Source organism: Cetorhinus maximus, chromosome 3 (genome assembly GCF_964194155.1).
Source record: "Cetorhinus maximus chromosome 3, sCetMax3.hap1.1, whole genome shotgun sequence".
NCBI lineage: Eukaryota > Metazoa > Chordata > Chondrichthyes > Lamniformes > Cetorhinidae > Cetorhinus > Cetorhinus maximus.
This window is the reverse complement of record NC_135881.1, coordinates 4863982-4886492: the sequence shown is the minus strand read 5'-3', so window position 1 is coordinate 4886492 and position 22511 is coordinate 4863982.

Below are 22511 nucleotides of genomic sequence, written 5' to 3'. Positions count from 1 at the left end.
GGAGGTGGTGGAATGTAGCGAGGTGGTGGAGTGTAGCGAGGTGGTGTAGAGTAGCGAGGTGGTGGAGTGTAGCGAGGTGGTGGAGTGTAGCGAAGTGGTGTAGTGTAGCGAGGTGGTGGAGTGTAGCGAGGTGGTGGAGTGTAGAGAGGTGGTGGAGTGTAGCGAGGTGGTGGAGTGTAGCGAGGTGGTGGAGTGTGGAGAGGTGGTGGAATGTAGCGAGGTGGTGGAGTGTAGCGAGGTGGTGGAGTGTAGCGAGGTGGTGGAGTGTACCGAGGCGGAGTGAAGCGAGGTGGTGGAGTGTAGCGAGGTGGTGGAGTGTAGCGAGGTGGAGTGTAGAGAGGTGGAGGTGGTGGGGTGTAGCGAGGTGGAGTGTAGAGTGGTGGAGGTGGTGGAGTGTAGCGAGGGGGTGGAGTGTAGCGAGGGGGTGGAGTGTAGTGAGGGGGTGGAGTGTAGCGAGTGGGTGGAGTGTAGCGAGGGGGTGGAGTGTAGCGAGGTGGTGGAGTGTAACCAAGGCGTGGAGTGTCGCGAGGTGGTGGAGTGTAGCGAGGTGGAGGTGGTGGAGTGTAGCGAGCTGGAGGAGTGTAGAGAGGGGGTGGAGTGTAGCGAGGTGGTGTAGTGTAGCGAGGCGGTGGAGTGTAACGAGGTGGTGGAGTGTAGCGAGGTGGTGGAGTGCAGCGAGGTGGAGGTGGTGGAGTGTAGCGAGGTGGAGGTGGTGGAGTGTAGTGAGGTGGAGTTGGAGGAGTGAAGCGAGGTGAAGTGTAGCGAGTTGGAGGTGGTGGAGTGTAGCGAGGTGGTGGAGTGTAGCGAGGTGATGGAGTGTAGCGAGGAGGTGGAGTGTAGCGAGGCGGTGCAGTGTAGCGAGGTGGTGGAGTGTAGCGAAGTGGTGGAGTGTAGCGAGGTGGTGGAGTGTAGCGAGGTGGAGGTGGAGGAGTGAAGCGAGGTGAAGTGTAGCGAGGTGGAGGTGGTGGAGTGTAGCGAGGTGGTGGAGTGTAGCGAGGTGGAGTGTAGCGACGTGGTGGAGTGTAGCGAGGTGGAGTGTAGCGAGGTGGTGGAGTGTAGCGAAGTGGTGGAGTGTAGCGAGGTGGTGGAGTGTAGCGAGGTGGTGGAGTATTGCGAGGTGGTGGTGGTGGAGTGTAGCGAGGTGGTGGAGAGTAGTGAGGTGGAGGTGGTGGAGTGTAGCGAGGTGGTGGAGTGTAGCGAGGTGGAGTGTAGCGAGGTGGAGGTGCTGGAGTGTAGCGAGTTGGAGGTGGTGGAGTGTATCGAGGTGGAGGTGGTGGAGTCTAGCGAGGTAGTGGAGTGTTGCGAGGTGGTGGAGTGTTGCGAGGCGATGGAGTGTAGCGAGGTGGAGGTGGTGGAGTGTAGCGAGGTGATGGAGTGTAGCGAGGGGGTGGAGTGTAGCGAGGTGGTGGAGTGTAGCGAGGTGTTGGAGTGTAGCGAGGTGGAGGTGGTGGAGTGTAGCGAGGTGGTGGAGTGTAGCGAGGTGGTGGAGTGTAGCGAGGTGTTGGAGTGTAGCGAGGTGGAGGTGGTGAAGTGTAGCGAGGTGGAGGTGTTGGAGTGTAGAGAGGTGGAGGTGGTGGAGTGTAGCGTTGTGGAGGTGCTGGAGTGGAGCGAGGTGGTGGAGTGTAGCGAGGTGGTGGAGTGTAGCGAGGTGGTGGAGTGTAGCGAGGCGGTGGAGTGTAGCGAGGTGGTGGAGTGTAGCCAGGTGGTGGAGTGTAGCGAAGTGGTGGAGGTCTGCGAGGTGGTGGAGTGTAGCGAGGTGGAGGTGGTGGAGTGTAGCGAGGTGGAAGTGGTGGAGTGTAGCGAGGTGCAGGTGGTGGAGTGTAGAGAGGTGGAGGTGGTGGAGTGTAGCGAGGTGGAGGTGGTGGACTGTAGCGAGGGGGTGGAGTGTAGCGAGGGGATGGAGTGTAGCGAGGTGGTGGAGTGTAGCGAGGTGGAGGTGGTGGACTGTAGCGAGGTGGTAGAGTGTAGCGAGGCGGTGGAGTGTAGCGAGGTGGTGGAGTGTAGCGAGGTGGTGGAGTTCTGCGAGGTGGTGGAGTGTAGTGAGGTGGCGGTGGTGGAGTGTAGCGAGGTGGTGGAGTGTAGCGAGGTGGTGGAGTTCGGCGAGGTGGTGGAGTGTAGCGAGGTGGCGGTGGTGGAGTGTAGCGAGGTGGTGGAGTGTAGCGAGGTGGTGGAGTGTAGCGAGGTGGTGGAGTGTAGCGAGGTGGAGTGTAGCGAGGTGGAGTGTAGCGAGGTGGTGGAGTACAGCGAGGTGGTGGATTGTAGCGAGGTGGTGGAGTGTAGCGAGGCGTTGGAGTGTAGCGAGGTGGAGGTGATGGAGTGTTGCGAGGTTGAGATGGTGGAGTGTAGAGAGGTGGTGGAGTGTAGCGAGGGGGTGGAGTGTAGCGAGGTGGAGGAGTGTAGCGAGGGGGTGGAGTGTAGCGAATTGGTGGAGTGTAGCGAGGAGATGGAGTGTAGCGAGGTGGTGGAGTGTACCGAGTTGGTGGAGTGTAGCGAGGTGGTGGAGTGTAGCGAGGGGGTGGAGTGTAGCGAGGTGGAGGTATTGGAGTGTAGCGAGGAAGTGGAGTGTAGCGAGGTGGTGGAGTGTAGCGAGGTGGTGGAGTGTAGCGAGGTGATGGAGTGTAGCGTGGTGGTGGAGTGTAGCGTGGTGGTGGAGTGTAGCGAGGTGGTGGAGTGTAGCCAGGTGGTGGAGTGTAGCGAGGTGGTGGAGTGTAGCGAGGGGATGGAGTGTAGCGAGGTGGTGGAGTGTAGCGAGGCGGTGGAGTGTAGCGAGGTGGTGTAGTGTAGCGAGGTGGAGGTGGTGGAGTTTAGCGAGGTGGTGGAGTGTAGCGAAATGGAGGTGGTGGAGTGTAGCATGGTGGAGGTGGTGGAGTGTAGCGATTTGGAGGTGATGGAGTGGAGCGAGGTGGAGGTGCTGGAGTGTAGCGAGGTGGAGGTGGTGGAGTGTAGCGATTTGGAGGTGATGGAGTGGAGCGAGGTGGTGGAGTGTAGCGTGGTGAAGGTGCTGGAGTGTAGTGAGGTGGTAGAGTGTAGCGAGGCGGTGGAGTCTAGCGAGGTGGAGGTGGTGGCGTGTGGCGAGGTGGTGGAGTGTAGCGACGTGGTGGAGTGCAGAGAGGTGGTGGAGTGTAGCGAGGTGGTGGAGTGTAGCTAGGTAGTGGAGTGTAGCAGGGAGGTGGAGTGTAGCGAGGTGGAGTGTAGCGAGGTGGAGTGTAGAGAGGTGGTGGAGTGTAGCGAGGTGGAGTGTAGAGAGGTGGTGGAGTGTAGCGAGGTGGTGGAGTGCAGCGAGGGGGTGGAGTGTAGCGAGGGGGTGGAGTGTAGCGAGGTGGTGGAGTGCAGCGAGGGGGTGGAGTGTAGCGAGGTGGTGGAGTGTAGCGAGGTGGTGGAGTGTAGCGAGGTGGTGGAGTGTAGCGAGGGGATGGATTGTAGCGAGGTGGTGTAGTGTAGCGAGTTGTTGGAGTGTTGCGAGGCGTTGGAGTGTAGCGAGGTGGAGGTGATGGAGTGTAGCGAGGTGGTGGAGTGTAGCGAGGTGGTGGAGTGTAGCGAGGTGGTGGTGTGTAGCGAGGTGATGGAGTGTAACGAGGTGGTGGAGTGCAGCGAGGTGGAGGTGGTGAAGTGTAGCGAGGTGGAGGTGGTGGAGTGTAGCGAGGTTGAGTGTAGCGAGGTGGTGGAATGTAGCGAGGTGTTGGAGTGTAGTGAGGTGGTGGAGTGTAGCGAGACGGTGGAGTGTAGCGAGGTGGTGGAGTGTAGCGAGGTGGAGGTGGTGGAGTGTTGCGAGGTGGAGATGGTGGAGTGTAGCGAGGTGGTGGAGTGTCGCGAGGTGAATGAGTGTAGCGAAGTGGTGGAGTTTAGCAAGGTGGAGATGGTGAAGTGTAGCGAGGTGGAGGTGGTGGAGTGTAGCGAGGTGGTGGAATGTAGCGAGGGGCTGGAGTGTATCGAGGGGCTGGAGTGTAGCGAGGGTGTAAACTTTAGCGATGTGGTGGAGTGTAGCGAGGTGGTGGAGTGTAGCGAGGTGGTGGAGTGTAGCGAGGCGATGGAGTGTAGCGAGGGGGTGGAGTGTAGCGAGGTGGTGGAGTGTAGCGAGGTGGTGGAGTGTAGCGAGGTGGTGGAGTGTAGCGAGGGGGTGGAGTGTAGCGAGGCGGTGGACTGTAGCGAGGTGGTGGTGGTGGAGTGTAGCGAATGGTGGAGTGTAGCGAGGTGGTGGAGTGTAGCGAGGTGGAGGCGGTGGAGTGTAGCGAATGGTGGAGTGTAGCGAGGTGCTGGAATGTAGCGAGGTGGCGGAGTGTAGCGAGGTGGTGGAGTGTAGCGAGGTGGTGGAGTGTAGCGAGGTGGAGGTGGTGGAGTGTAGCGAATGGTGGAGTGCAGCGAGGTGCTGGAATGTAGCGAGGTAGTGGAGTGTAGCGAGGGGGTGGAGTGTAGCGAGGGGGTGGAGTGTAGCGAGGGGGTGGAGTGTAGCGAGGGGGTGGAGTGTAGCGAGGGGGAGGAGTGTAGCGAGGTGGTGGAGTGTAGCGAGGTGGTAGAGTGTAGCGAGGGGGTGGAGTGTAGCGATGGGGTGGAGTGTAGCGAGGTGGTGGAGTGTAGCGAGGGGGTGGAGTGTAGCGAGGGGCTGGAGTGTAGCGAGGTGGAGTGTAGCGAGGGGGTGGAGTGTAGCGAGGGGGTGGAGTGTAGCGAGGGGGTGGAGTGTAGCGAGGGGGTGGAGTGTAGCGAGGCGGTGGAGTTTAGCGAGGTGGTGGTGGTGGAGTTTAGTGAGGTGGAGGTGGAGGAGTGAAGCGAGGTGAAGTGTAGCGAGGTGGAGGTGGTGGAGTGTAGCGAGGTGGAGTGTAGCGAGGTGGTGGAGAGTAGCGAGGTGGTGGAGTGTAGCGAGGTGGAGTGTAGAGAGGTGGAGGTGGTGGAGTGTAGCGAGGAGGTGGAGTGTAGCGAGGTGGTGGAGTGTAGCGAGGTGGTGGAGTGATGCGAGGTGGTGGTGGTGGAGTGTAGCGAGGTGGTGGAGTGTAGCGAGGTGGAGTGTAGCGAGGTGGAGGTGCTGGAGTGTAGCGAGTTGGAGGTGGTGGAGTGTATCGAGGTGGAGGTGGTGGAGTGTAGCGAGGCGGTGGAGTGTAGCGAGGTGGAGTATAGCGAGGTGGTGGAGTGTAGCAAGGTGGAGTGTAGCGAGGTGGTGGAGTGTAGCGAAGTGGTGGAGTGTAGCGAGGTGGTGGAGTGTAGCGAGGTGGTGGAGTGTTGCGAGGTGGTGGTGGTGGAGCGTAGCGAGGTGGTGGAGAGTAGCGAGGTGGAGGTGGTGGAGTGTAGCGAGGTGGTGGAGTGTAGCGAGGTGGAGTGTAGCGAGGTGGAGGTGCTGGAGTGTAGCGAGTTGGAGGTGGTGGAGTGTGTCGAGGTGGAGGTGGTGGAGTGTAGCAAGGTGGTGGAGTGTTGCGAGGTGGTGGAGTGTTGCGAGGCGAAGGAGTGTAGCGAGGTGGAGGTGGTGGAGTGTAGCGAGGTGGTGGAGTGTAGCGAGGTGCAGGTGGTGGAGTGTAGCGAGGTGGTGGAGTGTTGCGAGGCGGTGGAGTGTAGCGAGGTGGATGTGGTGGAGTGTAGCAAGGTGGAGGTGGTGGATTGTAGCGAGGTGGTGGAGTGTAGCGAGGTGGAGTGTAGCGAGGTGGAGGTGGTGGAGTGTAGCGAGGTGGTGGAGTGTAGCGAGGTGCAGGTGGTGGAGTGTAGCGAGGTGGTGGAGTGTAGCGAGGCGGTGGAGTGTAGCGAGGCGGCGGAGTGTAGCGAGGTGGAGGTGGGTGAGTGTAGCGAGGTGAAGTGTAGCGAGGTGGAGGTGGTGGAGTGTAGCGAGGTGGAGGTGGTGGAGTGTAGCGTGGAGGTGGAGTGTAGCGAGCTGGTGGAGTGTAGCGAGGTGGAGTGTAGCGAGGTGGAGTGTAGCGAGGTGGAGGTGGTGGAGTGTAGCGAGGTGGTGGAGTGTAGCGAGGTGCAGGTGGTGGAGTGTAGCGAGGTGGTGGAGTGTAGCGAGGCGGTGGAGTGTAGCGAGGCGGCGGAGTGTAGCGAGGTGGAGGTGGTGGAGTGTAGCGAGGTGAAGTGTAGCAAGGTGGAGGTGGTGGAGTGTAGCGAAGTGGAGGTGGTGGAGTGTAGCGTGGAGGTGGAGTGTAGCGAGATGGTGGAGTGTAGCGAGGTGGTGGAGTGTAGCGAGGTGGAGTGTGGCGAGGTGGTGGAGTGTAGCGAGGTGGAGGTGGTGGAGTGTAGCGAGGTGGTGGAGTGTAGCGAGGTGGAGGAGTGTAGCGAGGTGGTAGAGTGTAGCTAGGTGGAGTGTGGCTAGGTGGTGGAGTGTAGCGAGGTGGAGGTGGTTTGGTGTGACGAGGTGGTGGAGTGGAGCGAGGAGATGGAGTGTAGAGAGGTGGAGGTGGTGGAGTGTAGGGAGGTGGTGGAGTGTAGCGAGGGGGTGGAGTGAAGGGAGGTGGTGGAGTGTAGCGAGTTGGAGGTGATGGAGTGTAGCGAGGTGGTGGAGTGTAGCGAGGTGGTGGAGTGTCGCGAGGTGGTGGAGTGTAGCGAGTTGGAGGTGATGGAGTGTAGCGAGGTGGTGGAGTGTCGCGAGGTGGTGGAGTGTAGCGAGGGGGAGGAGTGTAGGGAGGTGGTGGAGTGTAGCGAGGTGGTGGAGTGTAGTGAGGGGGTGGAGTGTAGGGAGGTGTTGGAGTGTAGCGAGGTGGAGTGTCGCGAGGTGCTGGAGTGTAGCGAGGTAGTGGAGTGTAGCTAGGTGGTGGAGTGTAGCGAGGTGGAGTGCAGCGAGCTGGAGGTGGTGGAGTGTAGGGAGGTGGTGGAGTGTAGCGAGTTGGAGGTGATGGTGTAGCGAGGTGGTGGAGTGTAGCGAGGTGGTGGAGTGTTGCGAGGTGGAGGTGGTAGAGTAGCGAGGTGGAGGTGCTGGAGTGTAGCGAGGCGGTGGAGTGTAGCGAGGTGGAGTGGGTGGAGTGTAGCGAGGTGGATTGTAGCGAGGTGGTGGAGTGTAGCGATGTGGTGGAGTGTAGCGAGGCGGTGGAGTGTAGCGAGGTGGTGAGTGTAGCGAGGCGGTGGAGTGTAGCGAGGTGGTGGAGTGTAGCGAGGTGGTGGAGTGTTGCGAGGTGGTGGAGTGTAGCGAGGTGGTGGAGTGTAGCGAGGTGGTGGAGTGTAGTGAAGTGGTGGAGTGTAGCGAGGTGGTGTAGTTTAGCGAGGTGGTGGAGTGTAGCGAGGTGGAGGTGATGGAGTTTTGCGATGTGGAGATGGTGGAGTGTAGTGAGGTGGTGGAGTGTAGCGAGGTGGTGGAGTGTAGCGAGGTGGTGGTGATGGACTGTTGCGAGGTGGAGATGGTGGAGTGTAGCGAGGTGGTGGAGTATAGCGAGGTGAATGAGTGTAGCGAAGTGGTGGAGTTTAGCAAGGTGGAGGTGGTGGAGTGTAGCGAGGTGGTGGAGTGTAGCGAAGCGGTGGAGTGTAGCGAGGTGGTCGAGTGTAGCGAGGTGGAGTGTAGCGAGGTGGAGTGTAGCGAGGTGGTGGAGTGTAGCGAGGTGGTGGAGTGAAGCGAGGTGGTGGAGTGTAGCGAGGTGGTGGAGTATAGCGAGGTGGTGGAGTGTAGCGAGGGTGTGGAGTGTAGCGAGGTGGTGGAGTGTAGCGAGGGGATGGAGTGTAGCGAGGTGGAGAGAAGAGAGGTGGTGGAGTGTAGCGAGGTGGTGGACTGTAGCGAGGGGGTGGAGTGTTGCGAGCTGGTGGAGTGTAGCGAGGTGCTGGAGTGTAGCGAGGTGGAGGTGGTGGTCTGTAGCGAGGTGGTGAGGTGTTGCGAGTGGGTGGAGTGTAGCGAGGTGGTGGAGTGTAGCGAGGTGGTGGAGGGTAGAGAGGTGGTGGAGTGTATCGAGGGGCTGGAGTGTAGCGAGGTGGTGGTGTGTAGCGAGGTGGTGGAGTGTTGCGAGGTGGTGGAGTGTAGCGAGGTGGTGGAGTGTAGCGAGGCGGTGGAGTGTAGTGAGGTGGTGGAGTGTTGCGAGGTGGTGAAGTGTAGCGAGGTGGTGGAGTGTAGCGAGGTGGTGGAGTGTAGCGAGGCGGTGGAGTGTAGCGAGGTGGTGGAGTGTAGCGAGGTGGTGGAGTGTAGCGATGGGCTGGAGTGAAGCGAGGTGGAGTGTAGAGAGGTGGTGGAGTGTAGTGAGGTGGAGGAGTGTAGTGAGGGGGTGGAGTGTAGCGAGGTGGTGGAGTGTAGCGAGGGGGTAGAGTGTAGCGAGGTGGAGTGTAGCGAGGTGGTGGAGTCTAGCGAGGTGGTGGAGTGTAGCGAGGGGGTGGAGTGTAGCGAGGGGGTGGAGTGTAGCGAGGGGGTGGAGTGTAGCGAGGCGGTGGAGTTTAGCGAGGTGGTGGTGGTGGAGTTTAGTGAGGTGGAGGTGGAGGAGTGAAGCGAGGTGAAGTGTAGCGAGGTGGAGGTGGTGGAGTGTAGCGAGGTGGAGTGTAGCGAGGTGGTGGAGAGTAGCGAGGTGGTGGAGTGTAGCGAGGTGGAGTGTAGAGAGGTGGAGGTGGTGGAGTGTAGCGAGGAGGTGGAGTGTAGCGAGGTGGTGGAGTGTAGCGAGGTGGTGGAGTGATGCGAGGTGGTGGTGGTGGAGTGTAGCGAGGTGGTGGAGTGTAGCGAGGTGGAGTGTAGCGAGGTGGAGGTGCTGGAGTGTAGCGAGTTGGAGGTGGTGGAGTGTATCGAGGTGGAGGTGGTGGAGTGTAGCGAGGCGGTGGAGTGTAGCGAGGTGGAGTATAGCGAGGTGGTGGAGTGTAGCAAGGTGGAGTGTAGCGAGGTGGTGGAGTGTAGCGAAGTGGTGGAGTGTAGCGAGGTGGTGGAGTGTAGCGAGGTGGTGGAGTGTTGCGAGGTGGTGGTGGTGGAGCGTAGCGAGGTGGTGGAGAGTAGCGAGGTGGAGGTGGTGGAGTGTAGCGAGGTGGTGGAGTGTAGCGAGGTGGAGTGTAGCGAGGTGGAGGTGCTGGAGTGTAGCGAGTTGGAGGTGGTGGAGTGTGTCGAGGTGGAGGTGGTGGAGTGTAGCAAGGTGGTGGAGTGTTGCGAGGTGGTGGAGTGTTGCGAGGCGAAGGAGTGTAGCGAGGTGGAGGTGGTGGAGTGTAGCGAGGTGGTGGAGTGTAGCGAGGTGCAGGTGGTGGAGTGTAGCGAGGTGGTGGAGTGTTGCGAGGCGGTGGAGTGTAGCGAGGTGGATGTGGTGGAGTGTAGCAAGGTGGAGGTGGTGGATTGTAGCGAGGTGGTGGAGTGTAGCGAGGTGGAGTGTAGCGAGGTGGAGGTGGTGGAGTGTAGCGAGGTGGTGGAGTGTAGCGAGGTGCAGGTGGTGGAGTGTAGCGAGGTGGTGGAGTGTAGCGAGGCGGTGGAGTGTAGCGAGGCGGCGGAGTGTAGCGAGGTGGAGGTGGGTGAGTGTAGCGAGGTGAAGTGTAGCGAGGTGGAGGTGGTGGAGTGTAGCGAGGTGGAGGTGGTGGAGTGTAGCGTGGAGGTGGAGTGTAGCGAGCTGGTGGAGTGTAGCGAGGTGGAGTGTAGCGAGGTGGAGTGTAGCGAGGTGGAGGTGGTGGAGTGTAGCGAGGTGGTGGAGTGTAGCGAGGTGCAGGTGGTGGAGTGTAGCGAGGTGGTGGAGTGTAGCGAGGCGGTGGAGTGTAGCGAGGCGGCGGAGTGTAGCGAGGTGGAGGTGGTGGAGTGTAGCGAGGTGAAGTGTAGCAAGGTGGAGGTGGTGGAGTGTAGCGAAGTGGAGGTGGTGGAGTGTAGCGTGGAGGTGGAGTGTAGCGAGATGGTGGAGTGTAGCGAGGTGGTGGAGTGTAGCGAGGTGGAGTGTGGCGAGGTGGTGGAGTGTAGCGAGGTGGAGGTGGTGGAGTGTAGCGAGGTGGTGGAGTGTAGCGAGGTGGAGGAGTGTAGCGAGGTGGTAGAGTGTAGCTAGGTGGAGTGTGGCTAGGTGGTGGAGTGTAGCGAGGTGGAGGTGGTTTGGTGTGACGAGGTGGTGGAGTGGAGCGAGGAGATGGAGTGTAGAGAGGTGGAGGTGGTGGAGTGTAGGGAGGTGGTGGAGTGTAGCGAGGGGGTGGAGTGAAGGGAGGTGGTGGAGTGTAGCGAGTTGGAGGTGATGGAGTGTAGCGAGGTGGTGGAGTGTAGCGAGGTGGTGGAGTGTCGCGAGGTGGTGGAGTGTAGCGAGTTGGAGGTGATGGAGTGTAGCGAGGTGGTGGAGTGTCGCGAGGTGGTGGAGTGTAGCGAGGGGGAGGAGTGTAGGGAGGTGGTGGAGTGTAGCGAGGTGGTGGAGTGTAGTGAGGGGGTGGAGTGTAGGGAGGTGTTGGAGTGTAGCGAGGTGGAGTGTCGCGAGGTGCTGGAGTGTAGCGAGGTAGTGGAGTGTAGCTAGGTGGTGGAGTGTAGCGAGGTGGAGTGCAGCGAGCTGGAGGTGGTGGAGTGTAGGGAGGTGGTGGAGTGTAGCGAGTTGGAGGTGATGGTGTAGCGAGGTGGTGGAGTGTAGCGAGGTGGTGGAGTGTTGCGAGGTGGAGGTGGTAGAGTAGCGAGGTGGAGGTGCTGGAGTGTAGCGAGGCGGTGGAGTGTAGCGAGGTGGAGTGGGTGGAGTGTAGCGAGGTGGATTGTAGCGAGGTGGTGGAGTGTAGCGATGTGGTGGAGTGTAGCGAGGCGGTGGAGTGTAGCGAGGTGGTGAGTGTAGCGAGGCGGTGGAGTGTAGCGAGGTGGTGGAGTGTAGCGAGGTGGTGGAGTGTTGCGAGGTGGTGGAGTGTAGCGAGGTGGTGGAGTGTAGCGAGGTGGTGGAGTGTAGTGAAGTGGTGGAGTGTAGCGAGGTGGTGTAGTTTAGCGAGGTGGTGGAGTGTAGCGAGGTGGAGGTGATGGAGTTTTGCGATGTGGAGATGGTGGAGTGTAGTGAGGTGGTGGAGTGTAGCGAGGTGGTGGAGTGTAGCGAGGTGGTGGTGATGGACTGTTGCGAGGTGGAGATGGTGGAGTGTAGCGAGGTGGTGGAGTATAGCGAGGTGAATGAGTGTAGCGAAGTGGTGGAGTTTAGCAAGGTGGAGGTGGTGGAGTGTAGCGAGGTGGTGGAGTGTAGCGAAGCGGTGGAGTGTAGCGAGGTGGTCGAGTGTAGCGAGGTGGAGTGTAGCGAGGTGGAGTGTAGCGAGGTGGTGGAGTGTAGCGAGGTGGTGGAGTGAAGCGAGGTGGTGGAGTGTAGCGAGGTGGTGGAGTATAGCGAGGTGGTGGAGTGTAGCGAGGGTGTGGAGTGTAGCGAGGTGGTGGAGTGTAGCGAGGGGATGGAGTGTAGCGAGGTGGAGAGAAGAGAGGTGGTGGAGTGTAGCGAGGTGGTGGACTGTAGCGAGGGGGTGGAGTGTTGCGAGCTGGTGGAGTGTAGCGAGGTGCTGGAGTGTAGCGAGGTGGAGGTGGTGGTCTGTAGCGAGGTGGTGAGGTGTTGCGAGTGGGTGGAGTGTAGCGAGGTGGTGGAGTGTAGCGAGGTGGTGGAGGGTAGAGAGGTGGTGGAGTGTATCGAGGGGCTGGAGTGTAGCGAGGTGGTGGTGTGTAGCGAGGTGGTGGAGTGTTGCGAGGTGGTGGAGTGTAGCGAGGTGGTGGAGTGTAGCGAGGCGGTGGAGTGTAGTGAGGTGGTGGAGTGTTGCGAGGTGGTGAAGTGTAGCGAGGTGGTGGAGTGTAGCGAGGTGGTGGAGTGTAGCGAGGCGGTGGAGTGTAGCGAGGTGGTGGAGTGTAGCGAGGTGGTGGAGTGTAGCGATGGGCTGGAGTGAAGCGAGGTGGAGTGTAGAGAGGTGGTGGAGTGTAGTGAGGTGGAGGAGTGTAGTGAGGGGGTGGAGTGTAGCGAGGTGGTGGAGTGTAGCGAGGGGGTAGAGTGTAGCGAGGTGGAGTGTAGCGAGGTGGTGGAGTCTAGCGAGGTGGTGGAGTGTTGCGAGGGGGTGGAGTGCAGCGAGGTGGAGTGTAGCGAGGTGGTGGAGTGTTGCGAGGTGGTGGAGTGTAGCGAGGTAGAGTGTAGCGAGGTGGTGGAGTGTAGCGAGGGGGTAGAGTGTATCGAGGGGCTGGAGTGTAGCGAGGGGGTGGAGTGTAGCGAGGTGGTGGAGTGTAGCGAGGTGGTGGAGTGTAGAGAGGTGGTGGAGTGTAGCGAGGTGGTGGAGTTTAGCGAGGTGGTGGAGTGTATCGAGGTGCTGGAGTGAAGCGAGGTGGAGTGTAGAGAGGTGGTGGAGTGTAGTGAGGTGGTGGAGTGTAGTGAGGGGGTGGAGTGTAGCGAGGTGGTGGAGTGTAGCGAGGGGGTAGATTGTAGCGAGGTGGAGTGTAGCGAGGTGGTGGAGTGTAGCGAGGTGGAGGTGGTGGAGTGTAGCGAGGTGGTGGAGTGTAGCGAGGGGGTGGAGTGCAGCGAGGTGGAGTGTAGCTGTTGGGGGAGTGTTGCGAGGTGGTGGAGTGTAGCGAGGTAGACTGTAGCGAGGTGGTGGAATGTAGCGAGGTGGTGGAGTGTAGCGAGGTGGTGGAGTGTAGTGAGGTTGTGGAGTGTAGCGAGGGGTTGGAGTGTAGCAAGGTGGTGGAGTGTAGTGAGGTTGTGGAGTGTAGCGAGGAGTTGGAGTGTAGCAAGGTGGTGGAGTGTAGCGAGGTGGAGGTGGTGGAGTGTAGCGAGGCGTTGGAGTGAAGCGAGGTGGTGGAGTGTAGCGAGGCGGTGGAGTGTAGCGAGGTGGAGGTGGTGGAGTGTAGCAAGGTGGTGGAGTGTTGCGAGGTGGTGGAGTGTAGCGAGGCGGTGGAGTGTAGCGAGGTTGTGGAGTGTAGCGAGGGAGTGGAGTGTAGCGAGGTGGAGTGTAGAGAGGTGGTGGAGTGTAGCGAGGGGGTGGAGTGTAGCGAGGTGGTGGAGTGTAGCGAGGGGGTAGAGTGTAGCGAGGTGGAGTGTAGCGAGGTGGTGGTGTGTAGCGAGGTGGTGGAGTGTAGCGAGGCGGTGGAGTGTAGCGAGGTGGAGGTGGTGGAGTGTAGCAAGGTGGTGGAGTGTAGCGAGGTGGAGGTGGTGGAGTGTAGCGAGGTGGTGGGGAGTAGCGAGGTGGAGGTGGTGGAGTATTGCGAGGTGGTGGAGTGTAGCGAGGTGGAGTGGGTGGAGTGTAGCGAGGTGGATTGTAGCGAGGTGGTAGAGTGTAGCGAGGTGGAGGTGCTGGAGTGTAGCGAGGCGGTGGAGTGTAGCGAGGTGGAGTGGGTGGAGTGTAGAAAGGTGGATTGTAGCGTGGTGGTTAAGTGTAGCGATGTGGTGGAGTGTAGCGAGGCGGTGGAGTGTAGCGAGGTGGTGAGTGTAGCGAGGCGGTGGAGTGTAGCGAGGTGGTGGAGTGTAGCAAGGTGGTGGAGTGTTGCGAGGTGGTGGAGTGTAGCGAGGTGGTGGATTGTAGTGAAGTGGTGGAGTGTAGCGAGGTGGTGTAGTTTAGCGAGGTGGTGGAGTGTAGCGAGGTGGAGGTGATGGAGTTTTGCGAGGTGGAGATATTGGAGTGTATTGAGGTGGTGGAGTGTAGCGAGGTGGTGGAGTGTAGCGAGGTGGTGGTGATGGACTGTTGCGAGGTGGAGATGGTGGAGTGTAGCGAGGTGGTGGAGTATAGCGAGGTGAATGAGTGTAGCGAAGTGGTGGAGTTTAGCAAGGTGGAGGTGGTGGAGTGTAGCGAGGTGGTGGAGTGTAGCGAAGCGGTGGAGTGTAGCGAGGTGGTCGAGTGTAGCGAGGTGGAGTGTAGCGAGGTGGAGTGTAGCGAGGTGGTGGAGTGTAGCGAGGTGGTGGAGTGAAGCGAGGTGGTGGAGTGTAGCGAGGTGGTGGAGTATAGCGAGGTGGTGGAGTGTAGCGAGGGTGTGGAGTGTAGCGAGGTGGTGGAGTGTAGCGAGGGGATGGAGTGTAGCGAGGTGGAGAGAAGAGAGGTGGTGGAGTGTAGCGAGGTGGTGGACTGTAGCGAGGGGGTGGAGTGTTGCGAGCTGGTGGAGTGTAGCGAGGTGCTGGAGTGTAGCGAGGTGGAGGTGGTGGTCTGTAGCGAGGTGGTGAGGTGTTGCGAGTGGGTGGAGTGTAGCGAGGTGGTGGAGTGTAGCGAGGTGGTGGAGGGTAGAGAGGTGGTGGAGTGTATCGAGGGGCTGGAGTGTAGCGAGGTGGTGGTGTGTAGCGAGGTGGTGGAGTGTTGCGAGGTGGTGGAGTGTAGCGAGGTGGTGGAGTGTAGCGAGGCAGTGGAGTATAGCGAGGGGGTGGAGTGTAGGGAGGTGGTGGAGTGTAGCGAGGTGGTGGAGTGTAGCGAGGTGGTTGAGTGTAGCGATGTGGAGTGTAGCGACGTGGTGGAGTGTAGCGAGGTGGTGGAGTGTAGCGAGGAGGTGGTGGAGTGTAGCGAGGTGGTGGAGTGTGGCGAGGCGGTGGAGTGTAGCGAGGTGGTGGAGTGTATCGAGGTGGAGGTGGTGGAGTGCAGCGAGGTGGTGGAGTGTAGCGACGTGGTGGAGTGTAGCGAGGTGGTGGAGTGTAGCGAGGGCGTGGAGTGTAGCGAGGTGGTGGAGTGTAGCGAGGTGGTGGAGTGTAGTGAGGTGGTGGAGTGTATCGAGGGGCTGGAGTGTAGCGAGGTGGTGGTGTGTAGCGAGGTGGTGGAGTGTAGCGAGGTGGTGGAGTGTAGCGAGGGGGTGGAGTGTAGCGAGGTGGTGGAGTGTTGCGAGGTGGTGGAGTGTAGCGAGGTGGTGGAGTGTAGCGAGGTGCTGGAGTGTAGCGAGGCGGTGGAGTGTAGCGAGGCGGTGGAGTGTAGCGAGGTGGTGGAGTGTAGCGAGGTGGTGGAGAGTAGCGAGGTGCTGGAGTGTAGCGAGGTGGAGGTGGTGGAGTGTAGCGAGGTGGTGAAGTGTAGCGAGGTGGTGGAGTGTAGCGAGGTGGTGGAGTGTAGCGAGGTGGTGGAGTGTAGCGAGGTGGTGGAGTGCAGCGAGGTGGTGGAATGTAGCGAGGAGGAGGTGGTGGAGTGTAGCGAGGTGGTGGAGTGTAGCGAGGTGGTGGAGTGTAGCGAGTTGGTGGAGTGTAGCGAGGGGGTGGAGTGTAGCGAGGAAGTGGAGTGTAGCGAGGGGGTGGAGTGTAGCGAGGTGGTGGAGTGTAGCGAGGAGGAGGTGGTGGATTGTAGCGAGGTGGTGGAGTGTAGCGAGGTGGTGGAGTGTAGCGAGGTGGTGGAATGTAGCGAGGTGGTGGAGTGTAGCGAGGTGGTGGAGTGTAGCGACGTGGTGGAGTGTAGCGAGGTGGAGCAGGTGGAGTGTAGCGAGGTGGTGGAGTGTAGTGAGGTGGTGGAGTGTAGCGAGGGGGTGGAGTGTAGCGAGGCGGTGGAGTGTAGCGAGGGGGTGGAGTGTAGCAAGGTGCTGGAGTGTAGCGAGGGGGTGGAGTGTAGCGAGGTGGTGGAGTGTAGCGAGGTGGTGGAGTGTAGCAAGGGGGTGGAGTGTAGCGAGGTGGTGGAGTGTAGCAAGGGGGTGGAGTGTAGCGAGGGGGTGGAGTGTAGCGTGGTGGTGGAGTGTAGCAAGGGGGTGGAGTGTAGCGAGGTGGAGGTGGTGGAGTGTAGCGAGGAAGAGGAGTGTAGCGAGGTGGTGGAGTGTAGCGAGGTGGTGGAGTGTAGCGAGGTGGTGGAGTGTAGCGAGGTGGTTGAGTGTAGCGAGGTTATGGAGTGCAGCGAGGGGGTGGAGTGTAGCGAGGTGGTGGAGTGTAGCGAGGTGGTGGAGTGTAGCGTGGTGGTGGGGTGTAGCGAGGGGGTAGAGTGTAGCCAGGTGGTGGAGTGTAGCGAGGTGTAGTGTAGCGAGCTGGAGGTGGTGGAGTGTAGCGAGGTGGTGGAGTGTAGCGAGGTGGTGGAGTGTAGCGAGGTGGTGGAGTGTAGCGAGGTGGAGGTGGTGGAGTGTAGCGAGGTGGTGGAGCGTAGCGAGGGGATGGAGTGTAGCGAGGTGGTGGAGTGTAGCGAGGGGATGGAGTGTAGCGAGGTGGTGGAGTGTAGCGAGGCGGTGGAGTGTAGCGAGGTGATGGAGTGTAGCGAGGTGGTGGAGTGTAGCGAGGTGGAGGTGGTGAAGTGTAGCGAGGTGGAGGTGGTCTAGTGTAGCGAGGTGGAGGTGGTGGAGTGTAGCGAGGTGGAGGTGATGGAGTGGAGCGAGGTGGTGGAGTGTAGCGAGGTGGAGGTGCTGGAGTGTAGTGAGGTGGTAGAGTGTAGCGAGGCGGTGGAGTGTAGCGAGGTGGAGGTGGTGGCGTGTGGCGAGGTGGTGGAGTGTAGCGAGGTGGTGGAGTGTAGCGAGGTGGTGGAGTGTAGTGAGAGTTTGAGAGTATCGAGGGGCTGGAGTGTAGCGAGGTGGTGGAGTGTAGCGAGGTAGTGGAGTGTTGCGAGGAGGTGGAGTGTAGCGAGGTGGTGGAGTGTAGTGAAGGGGTGGAGTGTAGCGAGGTGGAGTGTAGCGAGGTGGAGTGTAGAGAGGTGGTGGAGTGTAGCGAGGTGGTGGAGTGTAGCGAGGTGGAGTGTAGAGAGGTGATGGAGTGTAGCGAGGTGGTGGAGTGTAGCGAGGTGGAGGTAGTGGAGTGTAGCGAGGGGGTGGAGTGTAGCGAGGTGGTGGAGTGTAGCGAGGTGGTGGAGTGTAGCGAGGTGGTGGAGTGTAGCGAGGTGGTGGAGTGTAGCGAGGTGGTGGAGTGTAGCGAGGGGATGGAGTGTAGCGAGGTGGTGGAGTGTAGCGAGTTGTTGGAGTGTTGCGAGGCGGTGGTGTGTAGCGAGGTGGAGGTGGTGGAGTGTAGCGAGGCGGTGGAGTGTAACGAGGCGTTGGAGTGTAGCGAGGTGGAGGGGAAGGAGTGATGCGAGGTGGTGGAGTGTAGCGAGGTGGTGGAGTGTAGCGAGTTGTTGGAGTGTAGCGAGGCGGTGGAGTGTAGCGAGGTGGAGGTGGTGGAGTGTAGCGAGGCGGTGGAGTGTAGCGAGGCGTTGGAGTGTAGCGAGGTGGAGGTGATGGAGTGTTGCGAGGTGGAGATGGTGGAGTGTAGCGAGCTGGTGGAGTGTAGCGAAGTGGTGGAGTGTAGCGAGGTGGTGGAGTGTAGCGAGGTGGAGGTGGTGGCGTGTGGCGAGGTGGTGGAGTGTAGCGAGGTGGTGGAGTGTAGCGAGGTGGTGGAGTGTAGTGAGAGTTTGAGAGTATCGAGGGGCTGGAGTGTAGCGAGGTGGTGGAGTGTAGCGAGGTAGTGGAGTGTTGCGAGGAGGTGGAGTGTAGCGAGGTGGTGGAGTGTAGTGAAGGGGTGGAGTGTAGCGAGGTGGAGTGTAGCGAGGTGGAGTGTAGCGAGGTGGAGTGTAGAGAGGTGGTGGAGTGTAGCGAGGTGGTGGAGTGTAGCGAGGTGGAGTGTAGAGAGGTGGTGGAGTGTAGCGAGGTGGTGGAGTGTAGCGAGGTGGAGGTAGTGGAGTGTAGCGAGGGGGTGGAGTGTAGCGAGGTGTAGTGTAGCGAGCTGGAGGTGGTGGAGTGTAGCGAGGTGGTGGAGTGTAGCGAGGTGGTGGAGTGTAGCGAGGTGGTGGAGTGTAGCGAGGTGGAGGTGGTGGAGTGTAGCGAGGTGGTGGAGCGTAGCGAGGGGATGGAGTGTAGCGAGGTGGTGGAGTGTAGCGAGGGGATGGAGTGTAGCGAGGTGGTGGAGTGTAGCGAGGCGGTGGAGTGTAGCGAGGTGATGGAGTGTAGCGAGGTGGTGGAGTGTAGCGAGGTGGAGGTGGTGAAGTGTAGCGAGGTGGAGGTGGTCTAGTGTAGCGAGGTGGAGGTGGTGGAGTGTAGCGAGGTGGAGGTGATGGAGTGGAGCGAGGTGGTGGAGTGTAGCGAGGTGGAGGTGCTGGAGTGTAGTGAGGTGGTAGAGTGTAGCGAGGCGGTGGAGTGTAGCGAGGTGGAGGTGGTGGCGTGTGGCGAGGTGGTGGAGTGTAGCGAGGTGGTGGAGTGTAGCGAGGTGGTGGAGTGTAGTGAGAGTTTGAGAGTATCGAGGGGCTGGAGTGTAGCGAGGTGGTGGAGTGTAGCGAGGTAGTGGAGTGTTGCGAGGAGGTGGAGTGTAGCGAGGTGGTGGAGTGTAGTGAAGGGGTGGAGTGTAGCGAGGTGGAGTGTAGCGAGGTGGAGTGTAGAGAGGTGGTGGAGTGTAGCGAGGTGGTGGAGTGTAGCGAGGTGGAGTGTAGAGAGGTGGTGGAGTGTAGCGAGGTGGTGGAGTGTAGCGAGGTGGAGGTAGTGGAGTGTAGCGAGGGGGTGGAGTGTAGCGAGGTGGTGGAGTGTAGCGAGGTGGTGGAGTGTAGCGAGGTGGTGGAGTGTAGCGAGGGGATGGAGTGTAGCGAGGTGGTGGAGTGTAGCGAGTTGTTGGAGTGTTGCGAGGCGGTGGTGTGTAGCGAGGTGGAGGTGGTGGAGTGTAGCGAGGCGGTGGAGTGTAACGAGGCGTTGGAGTGTAGCGAGGTGGAGGGGAAGGAGTGATGCGAGGTGGTGGAGTGTAGCGAGGTGGTGGAGTGTAGCGAGTTGTTGGAGTGTAGCGAGGCGGTGGAGTGTAGCGAGGTGGAGGTGGTGGAGTGTAGCGAGGCGGTGGAGTGTAGCGAGGCGTTGGAGTGTAGCGAGGTGGAGGTGATGGAGTGTTGCGAGGTGGAGATGGTGGAGTGTAGCGAGCTGGTGGAGTGTAGCGAAGTGGTGGAGTGTAGCGAGGTGGTGGAGTGTAGCGAGGTGGAGGTGGTGGCGTGTGGCGAGGTGGTGGAGTGTAGCGAGGTGGTGGAGTGTAGCGAGGTGGTGGAGTGTAGTGAGAGTTTGAGAGTATCGAGGGGCTGGAGTGTAGCGAGGTGGTGGAGTGTAGCGAGGTAGTGGAGTGTTGCGAGGAGGTGGAGTGTAGCGAGGTGGTGGAGTGTAGTGAAGGGGTGGAGTGTAGCGAGGTGGAGTGTAGCGAGGTGGAGTGTAGAGAGGTGGTGGAGTGTAGCGAGGTGGTGGAGTGTAGCGAGGTGGAGTGTAGAGAGGTGGTGGAGTGTAGCGAGGTGGTGGAGTGTAGCGAGGTGGAGGTAGTGGAGTGTAGCGAGGGGGTGGAGTGTAGCGAGGTGGTGGAGTGTAGCGAGGTGGTGGAGTGTAGCGAGGTGGTGGAGTGTAGCGAGGTGGTGGAGTGTAGCGAGGGGATGGAGTGTAGCGAGGTGGTGGAGTGTAGCGAGTTGTTGGAGTGTTGCGAGGCGGTGGTGTGTAGCGAGGTGGAGGTGGTGGAGTGTAGCGAGGCGGTGGAGTGTAACGAGGCGTTGGAGTGTAGCGAGGTGGAGGGGAAGGAGTGATGCGAGGTGGTGGAGTGTAGCGAGGTGGTGGAGTGTAGCGAGTTGTTGGAGTGTAGCGAGGCGGTGGAGTGTAGCGAGGTGGAGGTGGTGGAGTGTAGCGAGGCGGTGGAGTGTAGCGAGGCGTTGGAGTGTAGCGAGGTGGAGGTGATGGAGTGTTGCGAGGTGGAGATGGTGGAGTGTAGCGAGCTGGTGGAGTGTAGCGAGGTGGTGGAGTGTAGCGAGGTGGTGGAGTGTAGCGAGGTGGAGGTGGTGAAGTGTCGCAAGGTGGAGGTGGTGGAGTGTAGCGAGGTGGTGGAGTGTAGCGAGGTGGTGGAGTGTAGCGAGGTGGAGTGTAGAGAGGTGGTGGAGTGTAGCGAGGTGGTGAAGTGCAGTGAGGGGGTGGAGTGTAGCGAGGTGGTGGAGTGTAGCGAGGTGGTGGAGTGTAGCGAGGGGGTGGAGTGTAGCGAGGTGGTGGAGTGTAGCGAGGTGGTGGAGTGTAGCGAGTTGTTGGAGTGTTGCGAGGCGGTGGAGTGTAGCCAGGTGGAGGCGGTGGAGTGTAGCGAGGCGGTGGAGTGTAGCGAGGTGGAGTGTAGCGAGGGGGTGGAGTGTAGCCAGGGGCTGGAGTGTAGCGAGGTGGAGTGTAGCGAGGGGGTGGAGTGTAGCGAGGGGGTGGAGTGTAGCGACGTGGTGGAGTGTAGCGAGGTGGGGGAGTGTTGCGATGTGGTGGTGGTGGAGTGTAGTGAGGTGGAGGTGGAGGAGTGAAGCGAGGTGAAGTGTAGCGAGGTGGAGGTGGTGGAGTGTAGCGAGGTGGAGTGTAGCGAGGTGGTGGAGAGTAGCGAGGTGGTGGAGTGTAGCGAGGTGGAGAGTAGAGAGGTGGAGGTGGTGGAGTGTAGCGAGGAGGTGGAGTGTAGCGAGGTGGTGGAGTGTAGCGAGGTGGTGGAGTGTAGCGAGGTGGTGGAGTGTAGCGAGGTGGTGGAGTGTTGCGAGGTGGTGGTGGTGGAGTGAAGCGAGGTATTGGAGAGTAGCGAGGTGGAGGTGGTGGAGTGTAGCGAGGTGGTGGAGTGTAGCGAGGTGGAGTGTAGCGAGGTGGAGGTGCTGGAGTGTAGCGAGTTGGAGGTGGTGGAGTGTATCGAGGTGGAGGTGGTGGAGTGTAGCCAGGTGGTGGAGTGTTGCGAGGTGGTGGAGTGTTGCGAGGCGATGGAGTGTAGCGAGGTGTAGGTGGTGGAGTGTAGCGAGGTGGTGGAGTGTAGTGAGGTGGAGGTGGTGGAGTGTAGCGAGGCGGTGGAGTGTAGCGAGGTGGAGGTAGTGGAGTGTAGCGAGGGGGTGGAGTGTAGCGAGGTGGTGGAGTGTAGCGAGGTGGTGGAGTGTAGCGAGGTGGTGGAGTGTAGCGAGGTGGTGGAGTGTAGCGAGGTGGTGGAGTGTAGCGAGGGGATGGAGTGTAGCGAGGTGGTGAAGTGTATCGAGTTGTTGGAGTGTTGCGAGGCGGTGGTGTGTAGCGAGGTGGAGGTGGTGGAGTGTAGCGAGGCGGTGGAGTGTAACGAGGCGTTGGAGTGTAGCGAGGTGGAGGGGAAGGAGTGATGCGAGGTGGTGGAGTGTAGCGAGGTGGTGGAGTGTAGCGAGTTGTTGGAGTGTAGCGAGGCGGTGGAGTGTAGCGAGGTGGAGGTGGTGGAGTGTAGCGAGGCGGTGGAGTGTAGCGAGGCGTTGGAGTGTAGCGAGGTGGAGGTGATGGAGTGTTGCGAGGTGGAGATGGTGGAGTGTAGCGAGCTGGTGGAGTGTAGCGAGGTGGTGGAGTGTAGCGAGGTGGTGGAGTGTAGCGAGGTGGAGGTGGTGGCGTGTGGCGAGGTGGTGGAGTGTAGCGAGGTGGTGGAGTGTAGCGAGGTGGTGGAGTGTAGTGAGAGTTTGAGAGTATCAAGGGGCTGGAGTGTAGCGAGGTGGTGGAGTGTAGCGAGGTAGTGGAGTGTTGCGAGGAGGTGGAGTGTAGCGAGGTGGTGGAGTGTAGTGAAGGGGTGGAGTGTAGCGAGGTGGAGTGTAGCGAGGTGGAGTGTAGAGAGGTGGTGGAGTGTAGCGAGGTGGTGGAGTGTAGCGAGGTGGAGTGTAGAGAGGTGGTGGAGTGTAGCGAGGTGGTGGAGTGTAGCGAGGTGGAGGTAGTGGAGTGTAGCGAGGGGGTGGAGTGTAGCGAGGTGGTGGAGTGTAGCGAGGTGGTGGAGTGTAGCGAGGTGGTGGAGTGTAGCGAGGTGGTGGAGTGTAGCGAGGGGATGGAGTGTAGCGAGGTGGTGGAGTGTAGCGAGTTGTTGGAGTGTTGCGAGGCGGTGGTGTGTAGCGAGGTGGAGGTGGTGGAGTGTAGCGAGGCGGTGGAGTGTAACGAGGCGTTGGAGTGTAGCGAGGTGGAGGGGAAGGAGTGATGCGAGGTGGTGGAGTGTAGCGAGGTGGTGGAGTGTAGCGAGTTGTTGGAGTGTAGCGAGGCGGTGGAGTGTAGCGAGGTGGAGGTGGTGGAGTGTAGCGAGGCGGTGGAGTGTAGCGAGGCGTTGGAGTGTAGCGAGGTGGAGGTGATGGAGTGTTGCGAGGTGGAGATGGTGGAGTGTAGCGAGCTGGTGGAGTGTAGCGAGGTGGTGGAGTGTAGCGAGGTGGTGGAGTGTAGCGAGGTGGAGGTGGTGAAGTGTCGCAAGGTGGAGGTGGTGGAGTGTAGCGAGGTGGTGGAGTGTAGCGAGGTGGTGGAGTGTAGCGAGGTGGAGTGTAGAGAGGTGGTGGAGTGTAGCGAGGTGGTGAAGTGCAGTGAGGGGGTGGAGTGTAGCGAGGTGGTGGAGTGTAGCGAGGTGGTGGAGTGTAGCGAGGGGGTGGAGTGTAGCGAGGTGGTGGAGTGTAGCGAGGTGGTGGAGTGTAGCGAGTTGTTGGAGTGTTGCGAGGCGGTGGAGTGTAGCCAGGTGGAGGCGGTGGAGTGTAGCGAGGCGGTGGAGTGTAGCGAGGTGGAGTGTAGCGAGGGGGTGGAGTGTAGCCAGGGGCTGGAGTGTAGCGAGGTGGAGTGTAGCGAGGGGGTGGAGTGTAGCGAGGGGGTGGAGTGTAGCGAGGGGGTGGAATGTAGCGAGGTGGGGGAGTGTTGCGATGTGGTGGTGGTGGAGTGTAGTGAGGTGGAGGTGGAGGAGTGAAGCGAGGTGAAGTGTAGCGAGGTGGAGGTGGTGGAGTGTAGCGAGGTGGAGTGTAGCGAGGTGGTGGAGAGTAGCGAGGTGGTGGAGTGTAGCGAGGTGGAGAGTAGAGAGGTGGAGGTGGTGGAGTGTAGCGAGGAGGTGGAGTGTAGCGAGGTGGTGGAGTGTAGCGATGTGGTGGAGTGTAGCGAGGCGGTGGAGTGTAGCGAGGTGGTGAGTGTA